The following is a 19794-nucleotide window of genomic DNA, read 5'->3' as shown; positions in this document are numbered from 1 at the left end:
TTCATTTCTGGGATCAAAATTATTAGTTTGTTCCTGCTTCCTGCTTTTAGATGGTTTGTATTGATTGAATACACCACAGATATGGCACACATTTTATGCTGAAGCAGGGCATGATTTAGTCTTTTCAAGTGGGTTTCTTTTTTCTCATTAAATTTTCAACACTGAATCCAGCAAAATTCTAAACAAGATAAAAGCCATCATCCTCAAGGACAGATAACTGATAAAGGTAATTGTACATGTAAATGAGAACCATTGATGGACCTTTAAATCCTGTGTCTCAGCCTTTTCCTCTGATGAGTTCTGATGTGTGCATGTGTAGGACTGGCCCAGGTAATGTGCATTTAGGTACAGTGTACAATTTACAAGTTTATCTCTTCATCTTGTGGCCAGTTCATTGCTTGTAGATAATTATCTTAGTAATTTTATGCTGAGGGGATCCAGTGGTGCTTTGTTTGAATATCTGGAAAACTATTTGTAGGTTAGACAATTTTTTTTGAGTGGCTAGAATAATTTATAAGTAGATTTAGATACTTATATCTGTAGGAAAGACTCAGACTTTGTAGCTATTCACCAAAGAAGAAAAAGAAAAGGGAAGGGGGGAGCGTAAAGCAGTGAAGAAATTCTCAAGGAAACACACCAGAGTGAATTGTGAGGGCAAAGAGCGTGTTTTGCAGCATATCAAATAGCTAAATCCCTTCCCTGTTGCCATTTGTGCTAATATTACAGGCAACATTCAACTTAAAGCAGAAGCCCTGACAAACTCCACTGCATTTGGATTTGGTGAGGGGAACGTAATTTTTCCTGCATGAGGCAATATTCTGACCCTCCAAAATTGAGGTTGGCACTAATGATGCCCACATGAACTGTGCTTCAGAGTGGTTACACCCCCTTCACATGTGCTCAGTAGAAACCAGTGCTGTCAGACAAATGATGTGTACTTGTGATTCCATGATACACAAGAGAATAATTTTATTTCACTTGCAGTAATGCAAGTTGTACTGATCATATTTAAATCAAGTCTTGTTAAAATTTAGACACGGTATTTGATGCATTATCCTTTCCATGCTAGGCTGCACAGTGAAATGTCTTTTTACTTGATCAGAAGGCATTATGAGTTGGTTTCAATAGAACCTTTCACTTCTAATTCAAACCAAAGTAAATAAAATGTTATTAGATTCAAACTACTCTAATATTCCTCTCTCAGATTTCCATGCATGTAAATTTGTCTTCTGCAGTTCACTTCTGCTTTTACTTATTTTGATTTAAAGTGTTTATTAAAACAGTAAGAAGAAAATTAATTGCCCATAGGTTACATTCTGCAATGTCCCATTTTGTGTGTGTGTGTGTATTTAGCACAGCCTTAGCTTTGCTGTAGTTCTGACAGTGTTAGACACATGGACCTTGAACACTAATTGGAGGCTTGCTGTCTTTTGGTATTAATGGATTTCTATCACCTTAAATTAGTTTGCTCCTTCTGTTTTCAAATTTTCCTTTGTATACAGGATGAGTATTTTCATTCAGGAAATAAACTGTTTTTAGGGACTACAGATGTGATAAAGTGGTAAAATCTAAAACTAAATGTAAAAATGTTACTATTCCGTAAAAAGGATTACAATCCTATACCACTTGATGTTCTACAAAAATACCCTGAAATTTAACTAGCTTTAACTATCATTCTTGAGCACTTACATTTTGTTAATTAAAGATTCATCTTGTAGATAAATGCAGTATTTGGTTGGATTAGATCTGAACAGAACCTTGTAGGTTAGATCAGAACAGAAAAGATGTTATGAAGTTACTGTGTGAGGTATGCTTTATCTAAGTCCGAGTAGAAGTCCTAGAAGATCTGGTTCTTATCCACTCAAATTAGCAGTTTAAGTCCATCTGTAAGAGGTTATGACATCACATTTCTAAATGTTATTGGACAAGTACAAGATATTTTCAGTCTTGTGCAAAAAAAAAAAAAAAAAAGATTAATATTAGGCCATCACTTTGTGCATTAAGTGCAGATTGCTACAACATACCTAAAAGAGAGCTGAAACGGTGATAAATGTGAAGTGCTTATTAAGGTGATTCAGTGGAGCAGTATGGAAGACCTCAATGTGGTATCTGTGGCTCCACAGAGGTGAGGAGAAGACAAGAAATATGAATCTGGAGAAAAGCCTCCTGGGAGGTCTTGTAGAATGGTACTGGGAAGCAGGTCCTGCTGTGAAGTGTGATCCAGGGCAGTATAAGCAATCAAACAAATACCCGGAGAAGACAGCATTGATTGGATAGATATCAAACAGCATAGTCTAGTTTTATTATCTATGTTTTATATGAAGTATTGAATGATTGACAGGTTGTAGAGAGAAATGCAGAAACATCTTAAATTTCAAATATAGATTTCCAGAGAGCTCAGTCAGCTTAACTTAGACACAAGGGGATGTGAAGATTTCAGGGTTAGATTAGAAAGCTTGGGCTAAATTTGGAGATTCACCTCAGAAAATGGAAAGGAAATCTGTGTTTGGAAATGGAAAACAGATTTAAAAAAAGAACATATATAGGTAACAGCATGCCTAATTTGCAGTCAGAACAACTGTTCTTTCTCTTAATTTCATCAAAGCATGTTTTTGAAGAGAACTGTGTGCTTTGGTCATTTATATATTACCTAGTCCAGTTTTTAACAAAGAGATAGAACAGACCTAAAGAGCAAGTTAGTTATATCGGTCCTTTCAGACTTTGCATTCAATGAATATAAATTCCCTTCCATAATGGTAAACTGGAAATCTTCATTTTAAGTAGTAATGAAGGTGCAAATTATCTGACTTCAACTTACAGTGATCTTAAGTGAAATCTAGCTTAGCATTAGCAAGTCTGTGATTTTTATCAGAGAATTAATGAGTCACCTTGTAGAAACCGCTCTTATTCAGAGAGTAGTGTGCCCCAAGGAATTAAAAAGATGCCACAAATATCAGGCATTTTGCTCTTTCTATGCAGTGTTTTCAGGCAGCAAACCTTCAGTGTTATGTAAAAGGTCTTTTTTTTTTTTTTTAAATTAGAGGCACTTAGTATTTAGTAAGGTTGAAGTGTGATGACAGGTCCAGAGTCAGTGATTTGGAGTCTAATTACCATTTTTTTGGTTTTTTTGTTTTATTATTATCATAATATGATCATACAGAACTTAAGAAAAAAAAACAAAACAAACATTTGTCAGGCTTTTTGTTCCTCCATCACACATTGATCCTGTGAAGAAAACACTGTCCAATTTTATTATTCTGCTACCTAGAAAGCATATTAATTCCCAGTTTGCAACCATTTTGTTGTTGTTTTTGGTGTCAACGTAGTTGTTTGACTTCTCTCTTCCTTATGTTAACCACTTAATAGACCTATAGAAGACAGTCAGAGCTCTCAGCCTGGTCTATGAAATGACTTATCCATTCTCTTAAACTTCTCCTGAGTAACCTGAATACAACTTCCCTGTACATGGGTAATCAGTCTTAGTAATTAAGTCTTAGTAATATCTAGTAAACAAACATAAGTACCCCTGTAAATCTACTGCGAAATACTCCATTTAATTTGTACTAAGGTGCTGATATCACATTTGCTCTCCACTGGGCTCATTACATTCATCTTTGAATTTATGTTCTTCAGATCTTATTAGCTGATGACCTCTAGCTGAAAAGATCTCACAACTTCTGTGTGATGTGGCATTTGTTATAATTAAGTGTATTGTATTTCTTATTCCACTTTTGCTAAGGAAAATTCCTTTTATCCTTTTATTTTGTCGCCTGTAATTTTATTTTATTTTATTATTAATTAATTAATTAATTATAAATTTAATTAATTAATTAAAAATTAATTTCAGTAGCAAAATCTTACGTTAAAAATCTAGGTCAAGAGTAAAACTATTAATGAAGCTTAGGTTGTGGTGTTGAAAATGTCATGATCTCTGTGAGCAGAGCTGAATTCTGTAGAAGTCATCAAGAGAGACCTTCTGACAGCCTTCTGCAAGCACTTCCCTCCTTGTAAAACTGAAAGTCTTTGTTGGTAAATTTAGTTCTGGTAATTTTTCTTTCAAAGAAGCTGCTGTGGTTTCCTCTGTTTCCCTCAGGTCCTTGCAAACCTTAAAAGTTATACATCTGTCCAAGAACCATTGCTTACTAACCAATGCTTTCCCATACACTGAAGTGTTAAAACTGTTACTGAAGTTTAAATTAAATGTTACCTTTAATACGCCCTGTAAAAACACGTTTGTGTGCTCTAGCATGTTTCATCATATTCTGTACTTACAGGACAAGTACACATTTCTAGTCATTCCCTTCCATTGCTTAAATTTTCTGCACTGGCTTTGATACCATCCACTTTTTTAAGTAGATTAAGGACAGTATTTCATAATCTACCTAACTGATTAAAGACACAGTAAAATGCTTTTCAAAGAAACACAAATATATTCTGGAAAATGGTCTTGATTTGCCAAAGTCACTACTTGGAGCTACATCAAATTCACTATTCCTCTTGTTATCAAAAGAAGCTGTGGAAAAGTTCTGCGCACTGTGTACACAGTTCCTAGAATTCTGTTTGCTGTCAAGAATATTATCAAGAATATTTTTCTATTAAACTTGGAAATATCTCAGTTCTTTTACGATTAGTTTTCAGAAGTATGGGGATACAGTCAGATGGTGACATGTTTGTCAGGAGGGGAAATAGCTTACTTCCTAATGATGCTTTGCCTGGCCACAGAGCTGTTGTTCATAGAAAATATGAATAAATTTAGTTCTTAGATTAAAAAATTCCAAAGCTCATTTTTGTCTGGGCTTTCTCTAAATTTATCATATTTTTTCTCTAAGTTTATCACATTTTTTATGCCTATTCTTTAGATATATTTAAATACAATTTTTTTATTTTTTTTAATTTATTTTTTTTTTTTTTAAATCTGACTGGCATTTAAAAGCTGCTGTTCAATATAAACATGGCAAGAGAAATCGAAGGACACAGGCTGTAATTTAATCCTGATACTCTGTAAGAGTTAGGCAGAGTGATTTAATTAAATTCCAGTGGAAAGGTACTTAACCTTTTTTATTAAAAAGAAATTTATGCACAAAATGCAAAGACAAAGGCAGTTTGCATTAAACATTAACTTCATCTAACTAAAGAGCCATGGAGAGATTGATTGCATTTGCTTAAGAGGAAGCAGTCCTGAAAATGTCTTAATTCAAGTGAATTCTGTTTAATAGTCAAGTAGCTCCAGAAAAGGAACCACTAGCTGAGTAGAAATTAGGTTCCTGCAATCCATGTGCATTGCAATAACTGTTCCTAGGAAACCTTTGTTTCTGCTGATTCCCAAGGACCCACGTTTGTAATTGCAGCTTGTGGGAGATTTGTATAGTACAAGTAAATTGAGTTTATTGATTTGATGTCAAAATAGCCATATCCATATTGAGAAAAGTAGAGGGAGAGGGAGATTTATAAATGTATCCCTATCCAGCATTCCCTTGACCACAGAGGGATAATATTTTAGCTATAGGGAAATAGTTATCTTCCTCTGAAATGCAGTGCTAGCTCACCTGTCAGGCAGACTTTCTTCCTTTGGCCACTGTTACTAGGGAAACCACCTCTTGTGCATGAATGCATTGCAGGTGCCTATTTTGGGGACTGAATCTGAGATTACATCCAGATATAATTTACGAAATCAAGATTGTATTGCAGTTTATTTAACCCCTGACATTACCAGAGATATATTGCGGATGTATTACACATTACAATTAGTTTCCTTTCCCTCTACACCAGAAAAGCTGCTGAAGGATGTGATCTTCAGCAAGGAAGTGCCAAGAAATGCTCCCTTTTTCTTAGCTCTGAAAAAAGTGGCAATGCAAGTAACACTTGCAGCACATTGGGAAGAGACTGATTTAAGTACACTTGGAAAATCACTGCAATTACAGCTAAGAAGATGTACATTATAACATAACGCATTACTCACCTAAGGTATCAAGAAAATAATTGTAAGAAGAACCTCATAATTTGTGAAGTTATTTATAAATTTGTGACATGAGATGAGCTGGCATCTTCAGATAAGATCATATATGAACTTGAACTAAATCTGGTACATTCAATCAAACCACACCTTGAATGTACAAATTCCATAATTCAAAACAGTGTGCCCTAAGACATCACTGTAGCTACTGTATATAACTGCTGATTTAAAATTCCGCTGTTTACACATAAACAGAAAAGGATTCATAATTCCAGTGAAATACATTGTTTATACATTACAGATGTATGTACAGATGTGAGGATTAGTTCAAGTTTAATGAAGGCATGTTAAATGTTATATATAGAAAATTTACACATGAGAATGCCTGGAACACTGACATCTCTGTCTAAAGCATTGAAATAATGATTAATTATATATGGGTGGATCTGTGTGCTGTGTGGCAGAGTCCAGACTGTGCCTTAAACTCCATGGAGGTGAACAATGTGGTCTAGAGGGTGCAAACATTATTAGTACTGGTAGAGACAAAAGTTGGACTTAGAATTGGGGCATACTAACCTGACACCTTTAAAGGAATGCGAGTTATCTTCCTTTGCCTTACTATACAACTTTGGAGGCAAAATGTGCAAACGTTTTTAGACTCCAACTCCCATATAAGTATGAATCTTACAAATTTCAGCGGAAGTTCAGTGCTCAGTAGTTTCACGTACATGGCACTGTGTCCTTACTGCTTTTTTTTTTTTTTTTCTTGCCTTATAGGGTGGCCAAGGAAAGATTTAACATCTCCAATTAACAGAAGTTGTTAATACCTGATTTTGAAAACGTTTGTTACTGTTGTTTTTTGTTTTTGTTAGAATTCAATAAATTTCTATCTTTATAATATCTTGTTGGCTAAAATACAAAATAATACAATTTATTTTCACTTTGCATTTTTGAAAGCATAAAACAATGGCACATAATGCTGTCTGTATTCTTACACAAATGTAAGATGTTAAGAAGTGTATTTTGCAATCAGAGATCAAAATAGATAGGTATAGATAATACTTGAATTCACTGCAATGATGAGATAGGAAGGAATGATGGTATACTTAGCTCTTAAGCAAACTTTGTAAATGTTCATGTTGTTACTCAAGCTACAGTCAAAATAGGATGTTAGTCTTCATCAAATCAAAGCTCTAATAGCATACACATACTCCCCTTGAGGAACCAGACCATCTGCATACATCTACAAGGAAACGTAAATATATATGGAATCCCTTCCTCCTGCCTTCCTTCTGATTAGATGGTAACTCTCAAGGGAAGGGCTTGTCTCTTTTGTGTGCTCACACAGTGACTAGTACAATAGGCCACTGATCTCAGCTATGGCCTCTGTCTATGCCACAGTGTGATAGTCTTTGTGCAAATCAGTAATTCAGACTGAGCTTCCTGCACAACTGGAAAAGAATTTTAATGACTGTAAGCAGATTATATGTTTATATTCTCCTCTTTTATGCATTCAAAAACATCAGTACTTGATATGTCAACTATTCTGAAAACATACGTGGTGTACATTTAAGGAGCAGAGGACAGAGAATGCTAGTAGAATGCTGGACTGGAATTCCTCTTTGGTCTTTGAATTTCCTTACAAAATGTGAAAACCATCTGTAATAGCCTCACCTGACTGAAGAAAAGATATAGCTGAATGAGCTTTACAGCCAGATGGCTGTTGTTTACTTACATCTTTCTTTCCTTCCCCTTGGCTAGGAGATTTACAAACATAAATAATCACATCAATGTCATTTGAATTTTGTTACTTATAGGACTTGAATCCCGAACTTAATATAGTCCCTTTTTACCAGGTACGTGCGATTAAATCCCTTCTGGCTCTTCTCTTTTGTGCTTGCTGCCTTGTTTGTTGTGTGGAGATGGATCACTTGAAGCTAAATATACAAGAGTGCAGATGCATTTATGGGTATGTGATGGAGGAGGGGAAGGATGGTGCACAGTATCCTCAGCTTTTAGGAACAGATGAGTTGTTGCAAATACTTCTGATGCCTGCAATATGTACTCAGTGTAAACAAGCAATTCTGCAAGCAGCTAATGAACTAATGAAGCCAGATTTCCTACAGATTTTTGTCGTTTGATTGACTTTTTAACTGAGGCACAGTTTCATGTTGTCCTTAAAGAATTCTAACTGCAGGACATGTCAAAATGGGCAGACCTGTGTTCTTTACACACTTTCAGAATTACCGTCCCATCAGATCTAGCAGTCATGTGGCCTCAAGGTGAATCTGGAAACTGATTCAGTTGTGTATGTGTGTGCAGTGTTATTCAGTTGGATCAATGAGCTGATTATCTCTGAGATCAGCACCTCTCTGTCAAGTTTGAAATATAGTCAATAAACTAAAGATTTTAGATGCAAATGTGAATATGTGAGCCACTATATGCAGGTTGGAGGTATTTAAGTGTTATGGCAATATGTGACACAGCCTAAGTTTTAAAGTAGAGTAGAATGTAGGGTTATATAGTATTTGAAATATCTTTACAGTTTACACCTTGTGATGATACATGCCACAGAAGTACATGTAATGCTTCAGGAGAAAAAAAAAAAGAAAAAAGAAAAAAGACAAGGTTCACTGTGCTGCAATTGAACATGCTAATATGCAACATATCAAGCCTCGTTGCTGGCACACCTATCATCGTCAGGGAAGTAGGTGGTGTGCATCCACTGTACTCTGATGGAATGAGCACATAAATGTCACTTGTTTCAAGATGTTATTTCACTTGATGTATGCATATAACAGAAGCTGATAAAAAGAGATAATATTTATTTTTGTTTCCACGGTAAGATAAGTATTAACACCTGTGCTAACTAGCAACACACAGTTAAATGGAATAGCCAATATATCTTCAGGAAAATCATAGCACAGAAATAATCAGATACTCTGAGGTTGATAAAAGACTTCTGAAAGTACTATGAAGACCACTAACAGAAAAGCAGACAAGTGTCTAAATTTTGTTGGATTTGCTTGAATTATCTGCATGTGAACTATCACACTAGTTTCAGCAGACGCTCTGAGGGATGCTGCAGTATCTGTGATTCATGATGTTGACCTAAGGTAGTTTGGGAGACATTGCTTTGTGGGCGTTTGGTTTGCATTTGGAGATGAAGCAGAAAGTGTTTGAACTATGTGGAAGTGTACACACTGATGTGTTAAAATATGACACTTTATTCATTCTGGTCTTTATTCTCTGGTCCTTGCTTGTGCTCTCACCATGTTTATATCATAGCTCATCACTTGTTCTGACAACCATTGGGCCAGCACAGTGTTGTACTGATCTTTTTAGGTAGGTGTTAATCGGGAGAGCTGTTGTCTTGTCTTTAGCTCCTGTTTAAGATGTGTGCAGATCATCAGTTTCATAATGCAACATGATACCTTTCCCATCCCCTCCCATTATCCCGTATGGATTGCACATCTGTGCGCTAGATGTACATCACAGTCTGCTGCACAGTACAAGGTTTGGGGAGCTGAATGCAAAGCCATCACCTGAAATTGTTGGTCTGACTTAACTACCAATTTTCACCTTAGTAACCTGAGCCCTTGTAACTGCAAGACTGCAGTGCTGACCTGATGTACACAGCATCAGGGCTCTAATCTCTTCTTGTCTAATGGGCTTCCTCATGGCCCTAGTAGAATCACATTGGCTGTACTTCAGCATCTGCAAGATGAATGCACTGCATCTCAGCTTTCTTCCCAAAAAACCTTGACCTATGCATGACAAGGTCTGGAAAACAATGGAAAAAAACTACTATGATGCTTACATTAGTTCTGATCTACTCATTAGCTTTTCTGGCAGAAGCAGAAAGCAGGTCTTTCACTGGCTGTCTTGAGTAAGTACAGAGTACTTACAGAGACATTTTGCCAATGTAGGTTTAATTTAATTTGTTTAATTGATTTAAGCAGTTGCAGTGCTTGTCTGTCTGTGACCTCTTTCTGAAAGGGACCACTGATGCTTGTTGCAGGTTACTGTTTAAATATCATATTTGTTTCTGAGGTTTGTGCTCATTTTCATTTTGAGGAGTAGAGTTTCCTACTTCCATCTCCCTTTCTCCTCCATATCTCCAGCAAGATCCACTAACAGACTTCCAAGCATTGTGAGGGGTTGCTACAGGGACTGGGAAGGGGAAACTGCCTGCTGGAGTGCTTCATGTCCCTGTGAATGTACATTATGCTGCAAACAACAGAAAACATTTTAACATCAGCTGGCTCATACTTTGCTTCTTGGGACAGTCATCTCAAAGATAGTTATTATTTTATGGAATTAATTTACTTCAGCATCTTTGTGAGAAAACTAGGTGTAGATGCCTTAGGTAGTCTTGCTAGCTTGGCAAATAAAAACAAAGCAGTTTGTATGAATTTGTGCTGCTTTATTTGCCATGCTGAGAAAAGGGCTTTAAGGATATGGAATACTGAATGATATCCAGGTTTCCAACGACTTGCTTACATAAGGAATTATGTTATAAAATAAAATAAAATAAAATAAAATAAAATAAAATAAAATAAAATAAAATACAAAATAAAGCTTTATTGATTTGTCTGGATATATTATAGGTAAAGGGCAAGGACTTCGAGTGGCTCTTGCTTTCTCTGTAGATCTACAGAATACCATTTAAGGATTTTCTCTTATTTATATTACTTTCTAATTTTACTTCAAAATGTCATTTATGGAGCAATGTGGAGCAATAACTGGCACCAAAATATCTGATGCCCTGAGGATACAGCTTAAAAGAGAAATGAAAAAGCAAGTCATTAAAATGTGGCTAATAGAGATAAAGGCTTTTGGTATCTCCTAGTCAACAACATAAACCTAAAACATCTTCATGAGTAGAGCATCTTGGTGACTAACTGTTATCATATGTTGCTGCCTATATCCAAGGGTGTCAGGACACCACTTAAAACAGGAAACAAAAACATTCTTTCATGAAACCTCCTGAAAGGAGCACTCAGTTCTCTCCCAGTATTAGTGAACAGAATGTCAGTTGTAGTGCTAACATTTAGTTGTAGTGCTAACATTAATATGGTTAAATAACAGTCTTTTTTTAAAACTGAAAGCCCTCACCGAACTCCATCTACATACATGATATAAACTGCAGATATCTAGAAATAATACAATTTTAATGTTCCTAATCTGTGTAAATGGCATAACACAGGTAAGTAGCGGGCATTCCTATGGTAGCTGGGTTATGATGGCAATTTTTCTCTGGGCAGCTCTGGTAGCACATCCAGAATATCAGCTTCTGGTTTTGACTGTGAATTCTAATCTTTTACTTCTAAACAGATCCTTAATTTTGCTTCAGTTGTAAGATACATATTTTTGTCTTTTACTGCTATAACAAATTTTGCTTTGACAGGGAGGTGCCCCTTAGTCTTGTCCAGATAAGGTGGTTTATGCAGGCATTCTACAAAGTTCTACAAGGTGAGAAACAGCTGTCTGGTATTACACAGCAGCTTTACACAGCATTTACACAGGACAGGAAGTTACTGAACAGAAATGAATGGGAGTAAGACAGATTGATTCTTTGTGACTAAGCAGCCCAAAAGTATAATAATAATAAAAAGGCCAAGCCCCTGTACTTTGCTGACCCATTCAGAGAAGGTTTTTAGCACTCAAATAGATCTTTTGTGGGAATCAAAGAATGGGAAAGCAGATGAGGTGACTTGGCCACTTGATATTCATTGTCAGTGTGTTTCCATGACACACAGATGATTACTTGGCTGGAAGGCGTTATTAGCTGCATTCAGCTACTTTGCTACATGTTTTACCCTAAAACTGACACAACCTCCCTTTTTATTTTAGAACTTCTATATCATTATGTTCACTCATGCAGGGAAGAGGTTGTTTATTGAAGTTTAGTAATTATCTGCTACTTAAAAGGCTTTTGAAAATTCTCCTTTTCTCCTTCCAGCTTGCTGCCTCTCATCTGATCACACTATAAAGAGTGGAATTCTAAAACTTCAGTTAATACTACTTTTGCGCAGATAATGCATTACTGCTGGCTACAAAGCACATAAATGTGCATGTGCTGCTAGCATATATAAATCAGCAGATACAGATTATGGAGAGTATGCTATTGAGAATTTAATTGCCAGGAAGATACAATGTCCAAGAGCATGAATTAGAAAATGGATTATATCAATCCAATTTTGTACAAACACAGAAGATGCTTTAGAAGGTTATGTATATTTAGGGCTAGCAAGATAAATTGATTCACTATCTTAAGGTTAGTGCTGGTATGTTTTGAAGAAACCATGTGTCACATTTATTAGTAATTTGCTAAAATCTGTGCATGTCAGAAAGCTGCCTGATGAATTTAGTAATTTCACGTGTGATATGAGATTTTGTTAACGTCAGATTCACAATTAATTTTGTAAGTTGTTAACAATTCTCATACATAAGCATAACTTATTGAGAATATCCTGGAACCACCCATATTCAGAAGCCCAACAGTCCAAAATCTTGCAGGTTTAGTGCCATGAGCTGGAAAACTGTAGGAGTGGTAGGGTAGCTCATGTTCTAAGGAAATGTGTTGTACCTCAACTCAGAACAGAAATAACATATCCAGGAATCTTAAAAATTAAATCATGTAGAGCTTAACTAGCAGTTCAGGCGATCCCCATTTTTTTTCACTTCAGAGTAATAACAGACAAAAATAAATGTTCCCAGTCCTAGGATTCTTTCATTTCCAGTTTTGCTGTTTGATCACATTTGTACAACACAATGATGCTCATAAATTTTGCTATCAACATTTTTAGACTTTTAAGCACTGACAGCAGCACAGTGGCATAGCAAACACTTCTGACAACAAACAAATAGTCAGGGGCTGTGAGGTCTGTCACATCCTTTGCTGAGGCCCCAAGAAAAGGGACTAAAACCTCTGCAGAAAATTAATAGTATACCAAAGTATGCTATGCAAAATATCTGTATCCCCACACTGTGCTGGTTTTACTATCAAATTAGCATACTTTTCAAGTACAATGAATTCAGCAGTACTGTAGTTCACAGATGAGTTCAGTTCTCCCTTATATGCTCCATTGCAGATGTCATCACTGAATTTTTCTCGTTTTGTTATGTTTTGGTGAAAATTCCACTAATTCCTTCATTGCCCTAAAAAGAATATCTTAGAAAGCTTGAAAGGAATGCATTCCACCATTTTGGAGCCAGCCAAGAGAAAAAAGCATTGTTCAGCAGTTGTCATTATTTCAAATGCCTCATCTCTTCTTTGTTGTTGAGAAATCCAAGTGTTTTTAATTCAGACCTTCTGTCTCGAGACAAGGAATTGGTGGGGATGAGGCACATCTATTCTGCTACATCTGAGTAAATAATGAAATTATGTGCATAATCTGCTTGGGTTTTTTTGCTGTCTTAATGTATGATACGTTACCAAACAGTCTTAATGTGAGATTTTTTATCTTGTTTTACTTCTTATGATTTAAGAATTGCTTTAAAAATCTGCCAGATTTTAACTGAGTGTTGACCCTTGAATGTACAGAGTCTTTATTAGTTGTCTAGGGCTTAACACTTCTGTCAGCATCAGACCAATCCTCCAAGGTAAATTTATATTCAGCACTGGGAAATAGGGGTTATTATGGTCTATATGTACCAATACTAGGAGAATTGAGATTAATTAATACATTGCTACTTACACTTACATACAGATACCTATCTTCATAGCATTCTAATTTTCATATTATACACCAGAGTTACTTTCTGTATCTATGTGAAACCACTGTTGTCCGAGATGGTATATTTAATGGCTGTAGAGAGATAAACTGTTTCAAGTGCATAGAAAAAGGCTGAAGATCAAGTTCACAGAGTAGTCATATTCACACACAACTGGCTCTGCTGACTGAGGATTAGACTGCTGTTGCAGATTTCAGAAAAGGTGCTGAAATGACATCAAACAACTTGGGGCTTATACTGACTTAGGCTGGAATCAATATATTTCATCAGGACGGTAGACCATGTTGGCTGAAATATTTACCACCATATCCCCAGCTGTGATTGTTTAGGTCTAATTCTTGTAGTCATGACAAATTCTGATATGGATCAGAAACTTGTGGTCGCTTCAATATGCTGGAGTAGTCCCCCTGCTGAATGTGCATGAACACCCAGGCAGAACAGCTTGTGCTGAAGGAACTGAAGTGTGCCAGTTGCTGAACACAGTGAAGGAAGCAGTGCAGGTGTCAAACACTGAATGCTTATGACAAACTGCGCTCAAGGGGCTGCTAACTGGGATCTGGCTGTGTAAATCAGCCTCTGGGCTTTGTAGGTGAGTTGATATATAAGTTCAGTCTGCCTAGACTCACCAGAGCCAGTTTGAGCCTGCAAACTTCACTACACTAATGTAACAGCAACTGAAATTAACGAGCTTTGTAATTATTTGTGTAGGCATACTATGAAAAACTGTGTGATGATATGGAAACATGTTTTTCTCAAATTGCCGACTGATTTACTGCATAAATTACAGGCAATACTGACACAGTAATTCAACATCAATTAATTTAACATGAGGAATTTTTATTCCCCTAACAATTTCAAAGGCTCTAGAGCCAGTTTACTCTTAGCTGCTCCTCTTTGCATCATTGCTATCCAATTGACACCAAATTCAAACATCTCAAATAAAAAGCAATTTGATGCACAGATTTCTTCTCAAACTGAAAAGAAGTGAACTTACAATGCGAGCTGGTTAACCCAGAGAAACAGACAAGAAATTGCGAGCCTGATCTGAGACAACTGAAGTTAGTTTAAATCTTGTCAGTCAATATTTCTTAGTATCTTGCTGCTCTGTGAGGGTAGGGATATTTTTTCTTATGCAAAGGTGATTACGATTCCATGCTCTTGAGAAGATAATTAATATTTTTGGGCCTGTCCATTCCTCACACAGCATCTTTAGGAGGTTTCATGTATTGATGCCCCCCTACCCCCCCCCCCCAAAAAAAAGAATAAAGTATTATTGAAACAATAATTCTTCTGATTTCTAAAAGAGCATAAGATCAGTATATGAATCACAAGCGGAAGCACCAATTTCCTTAATTTTATTTTAATATAAATGAAATTTTTCCCATATTTGCATTTAAATTTACTGCTATTAATTTTCAATTAAAAAAACCCTCATTTGAATTATGGAAAGTTTTTTCCTCTTCATGCAAATGTATATTAATTAAACATTCTTGTGTTAATCCTTAGGATCAGAAAGTCCTAGTAACAGAATTGGGCAATCAGCCTACCTGCCAGTGAATTAAAATAGTACAGATTCTCATGGTATATTAGAGAAAATAAGCACTCATCCAGACTCCATCCCCAAATGGGAGAAGTTGAAGGTAAGTACAGCTAGGAAATGTGGGATTTGTAAATAATGACTGGAGCAAAGTCACCTGGTTTATTAAAAATGAAAATCAAAGATCTGAGTAGCCTATATGTTTAAAAACAGTGAATGCATTTTAAGGGTGGTTAGAAATGTGTAGAAAAGTGTAGTTTCAGTTCTCCCTGTCCTCTCTCACTCTCTTCTACTTCCATATGACTTGGAAGGGCTGGGACTCGTCAGCCTGAACAGAGAGGAGATCTCATTACTGTTTATAAATATTACAGTTTGGGAATCAAATGGGTGGCACCAGTGTCTTTTCAGTGTTGTTTAGTGGCAGTGACAAGAAGTAATGGCCTAAAACTTGAACAAAGGTAGTTATACACTAATATTTGGAAGAACTTTGCAGTGAGTGACAGAGCACTGGAACAGGCTGCCCAGAGAGGTTGTGGAGGTATTCCTGAATACCTCTGGAGGTATTCAGGACTGTCTGGATAGCTCCCTGTGTGACATCCTATAGGGTACCTTCTTTAAGCAAGGAGCTGGACTTGATGACCTTCAGAGGTCCCTTCCAAACCCTACAGTCCTGTGATTCAGTGTGAAATGCAGTAGGAGAAAAAAAGATGTAAATACAACTGACAAAACCTCATTTGTATACCTGAAAAAAATCTAAACTTCTCTTAAATCTTAGTTAGGTCTGAGTTTTCCAAATATTTTCTGAACACTGTCTGAAACTACATTATTTGCCAATGAATTGGCAGTGTTATAGCACCCAGCCTTATTGCAGTCTGAGAGCTACAGGGCAGTCAAGAGGGATTATTTCATTTACAGTACCTGATCATCATTTTCGTGGAGCCAGCTTTCTTTCCTAAATTGAGGAGGTGCATTTCAGAAATAGCAGAGAGCAAGGAAGATGCTTAAGAGACTGGAGAACCTGTCATATGAGAAGTGGCTGAGGGAGATGAGATTGTTTGTCCTGGAGGAAGCTCAGAAGGGTTCTCATCAATATCTATAATACCAGTACTGCAAGGGTGGGGGTGCAGAGGGGATGGAACCAGGCTCTTTTCAGTGGTGCTCAGCATCAAGACAAGAGGCAATGGACACAAACTGAAATAAAGGACTTACTTGAACAAACAGACAAAATGCCCTGAAGACTGTCAAGAACTAGAATAGGATTCTCAGGGAGGCTGTGAAATCTCTGTCCTTCTAGATACTATAAAATGGGCTCGGCACAGTTGTGGGCAACCCTAGCTGACCCTGCTTGGAGCAGAACAAGGCTTGGGGTAGTTGATCTCAGGAGGTCACTTCAAAACTCAGCTATTCTGTGCTTCTGTGAGAACAAGCTTATGGAGCAGTGTTGAGCAGTGTTGAACTAAAGTTGTCTTTTTCTCTCCCTCAGCTTCCCAGTTAGTCTTGTTACCTGAACTTGTGTGAGCCCTCATGGTGAGCCCCTCTGAAATGGTTGATACCCAGTGCTGTATCCCTTATTTCAGCTTTATATTCATGGCATAACTGTGATGTCCTGTGTTGTCTGAGAGGAATGCTGCTCTCAAAGAAATGTGACATTTCTTCTTAGCCTAGAAATATACATTGGTAAATAAAAAGATATGATGTGTATAACATATTGCTTTTATATCTATATTGTTTAACATATTTTAAGGTGTCTTAAAAGAGATTACAGACATCAGATTTCCCTCACATTCACATCAAAGGGCTTCAATTAATGCTTAGCATAAGTTGGTATTACCTGCAAATGCACAGTGCAAATGTTAATAGTGACAGAAGCTTAGGAGTTCTTTATGCTTTTATATTTTCTGTGTTGATGTTAATATATTATCACTTGGCATCAAGATGTCTTAACCTGAAACAAAGACAGCTGCATATTTTTACCAACAGAAGTTTTCTGAAAATAACATTTTGACAAAAGTTGTGTGAAACAGAGCCATACTCAGCAGATTATATCAGTAGCATCGATTGCATTGGTAACATTTGCCTTTCTGATCCAACCACGAGTCAAAATGTTATTTTTAGGAAGCTTTGCTTTCTGATAGAAAACACCAGGCATGTCACAAATAAATGCACAAAATGAAGTGCAACACGAAATACTGTGTAATCCAATCTGGAATTGTAATTGTTCTTTAGGTAATTTATTTGTCTGCTCACTGCATTTACTGGACCTGTTTTAATAGATGTTAGTAACTGAAAATTTGATAAGTCTTTATACTTGTTAAAGAGAGCATGCAGAAGAAAATTCCCTTGTTTACCAACTCAATATTAATGGGAACTCCTCTCTATTAGATGTAGGGATATTTTTATTTGCTGAGGTTTGACAGAACAATGGCATAAAAAATTTTGTGGAGACTAGGAATGCTGGAAGACAGTTTCTATATTTACAGAGCAAAACTTGTACATCAGAGAACAGAAAGCAGCCTGACTTTTGCCTTCATTTTTGTTATGACATTTGATAGTTTTCATCGGGAATTACTCTGTTTACGGATTAAACATCAGAAAATAGGATAGTGGACAAAAATGCTTTAACATGAACACTTTAATTCAAATAGGCAGTGCTATAGCAAGAAAACACTATCACTAAAACTCTAGCAATTAGAATCAGCAATACCTTTAAAGTCATGTCTGCAGCATCTATTTCCAGACAGGTATGTCAGGATGATAACAAAATACAAGTCATCCATCCACTGACTATGAAAAAAGCTGTGAACTGCTCAGTTGCAATGAAGCTTACAGTAGAAGAAAATGGAAAAGGCCAGTGCAGCCATTATATGAATTGTAGTGGGGGCGGCAGCAGTGGCAATATGACTTTTATATGACCATAAGTATGTAGTATGGAAGTAGCACTCCAAATACCTTATTTTTTACCTTTCTCCTCAATACATTACAAACAAACAAACAAACAAAACAAAACAACAATAACAAAAACAAAACACTGTTTCTATTATATTTATCTTCTGAAGAAGTGAACATCCTGTGTGTATATTACATCCTGTAATATCCTGTAATTCTTTTAGGGAAGACTGACCACTTGGTAAACTATCTCATTACTGACCTTTCCTGTTTCTTTTTATTTTTTGTTTCTAAATCTGAACAGTATTGATAATTCTTTGATATGATTTTTTTTTTAATATTTATTTTTGTAACAAACTCAGGTATTTTGATGTCTTCAAGCTCAGAGACAGCTTGGCTATTCTTGCCTTGTCTGGAAGGACTCCACTGGAAAAAGAAAAATAGGCAAATAACTGACGTTCACTAACACAGCATTGGGATCAAATAATATGTATATTTAAAAAGATGTCGGTGCATGTAATTTGGGATCTTCGCTTCAATTTCCTACACACTGAGCCAAGTCTTATCCAAGCCTGTCAGATTTTCATTTAGTTACAGTTACACAAATGTACAATTCCAGAAATAAAAAAAAGGGGAAAAAAAAAAAAAAAAAAGGTAATTTTTAAAGCTACAGGCTAGTCATTCATGTACAACTGTAGCAAGCTACAAGCTATACATGTGCATACAATTGCAGCAAAAATGTCTATCTTTGAGCTACACAATATATCATTAGTCATTCAACCTGTCACAGAGCTGGAAACTGAATCAAGATCTTTTGAACTGTAGATCAGTGGCTCACACACAAAGTTAACTTCCCCTGCTATAGCATTATCTGCTACGTATGAGGCTTATCTTTCAATAAATGGCAAAGTTCATTTCTACTGACCAAAACAGTATCATAACAGAATGGAAGCAGCAAACTAAATTCTTTGCTGTATGCTTAAGCCAAGTGCATCAGTTGGAAAATGGAGGTGTGGAGTATGTTTAAGCTGTGGCCATCTTGCAAACCCAACATGAGAAAGAGGATAAAATGAAATAATGCAGCTTCATTCCCCAATTTCATTATCTACATTACAATTATTTCCAAAGGAAAAAGCAAAATTTTAACTTTGTAGAACATGTCCAGCTGGTGTTGCTTCAAGTGCATTTTGTGTTAGACATAGATAACTAGAGTTAGGCAGCCTTACTCCATCATAACTACTCCATGTGGCCTGTGTGCCTTACACCCAGCATCACAGAGAGGGTGCAAATTGCTCTAGGTTTCCGGTAAACCCAGATCTAATTAGATACATCCAATCATTATGTGGTATTTGAAGAAAGACAGTAATTTAAGTGGGAGTCTATGAGCCAGTATTTCATAGATTGGTTTATGAAATGTAAAAATAAAAATGGTATGGCATGCTGGAATAAGTGACTGTACTTTTCTTATGGAAGGCAGTATCTGGGCTGGGAGTCAGGTTAGATCAGTACTGGAATTGAGTGAATCTATAAAAAAAGAAAAATACATTGTTTAAAATTATCTGTGCTGTATTAGTTGTAGATTTAGACAATAGAAAGAAAACTAACTAGACCTGTTACTGCACTAACACTGGTTAATTGAGTGAAGCAAACGATATTCCTGATGTCTGATTAAAGCAGG

This window comes from Coturnix japonica, chromosome 2, assembly GCF_054131305.1.
Source record: "Coturnix japonica strain WE chromosome 2, WE-NBRP24, whole genome shotgun sequence".
In the NCBI taxonomy this organism is placed as follows: Eukaryota; Metazoa; Chordata; class Aves; order Galliformes; family Phasianidae; genus Coturnix; species Coturnix japonica.
Note: the sequence above shows the minus strand (reverse complement) of the source record.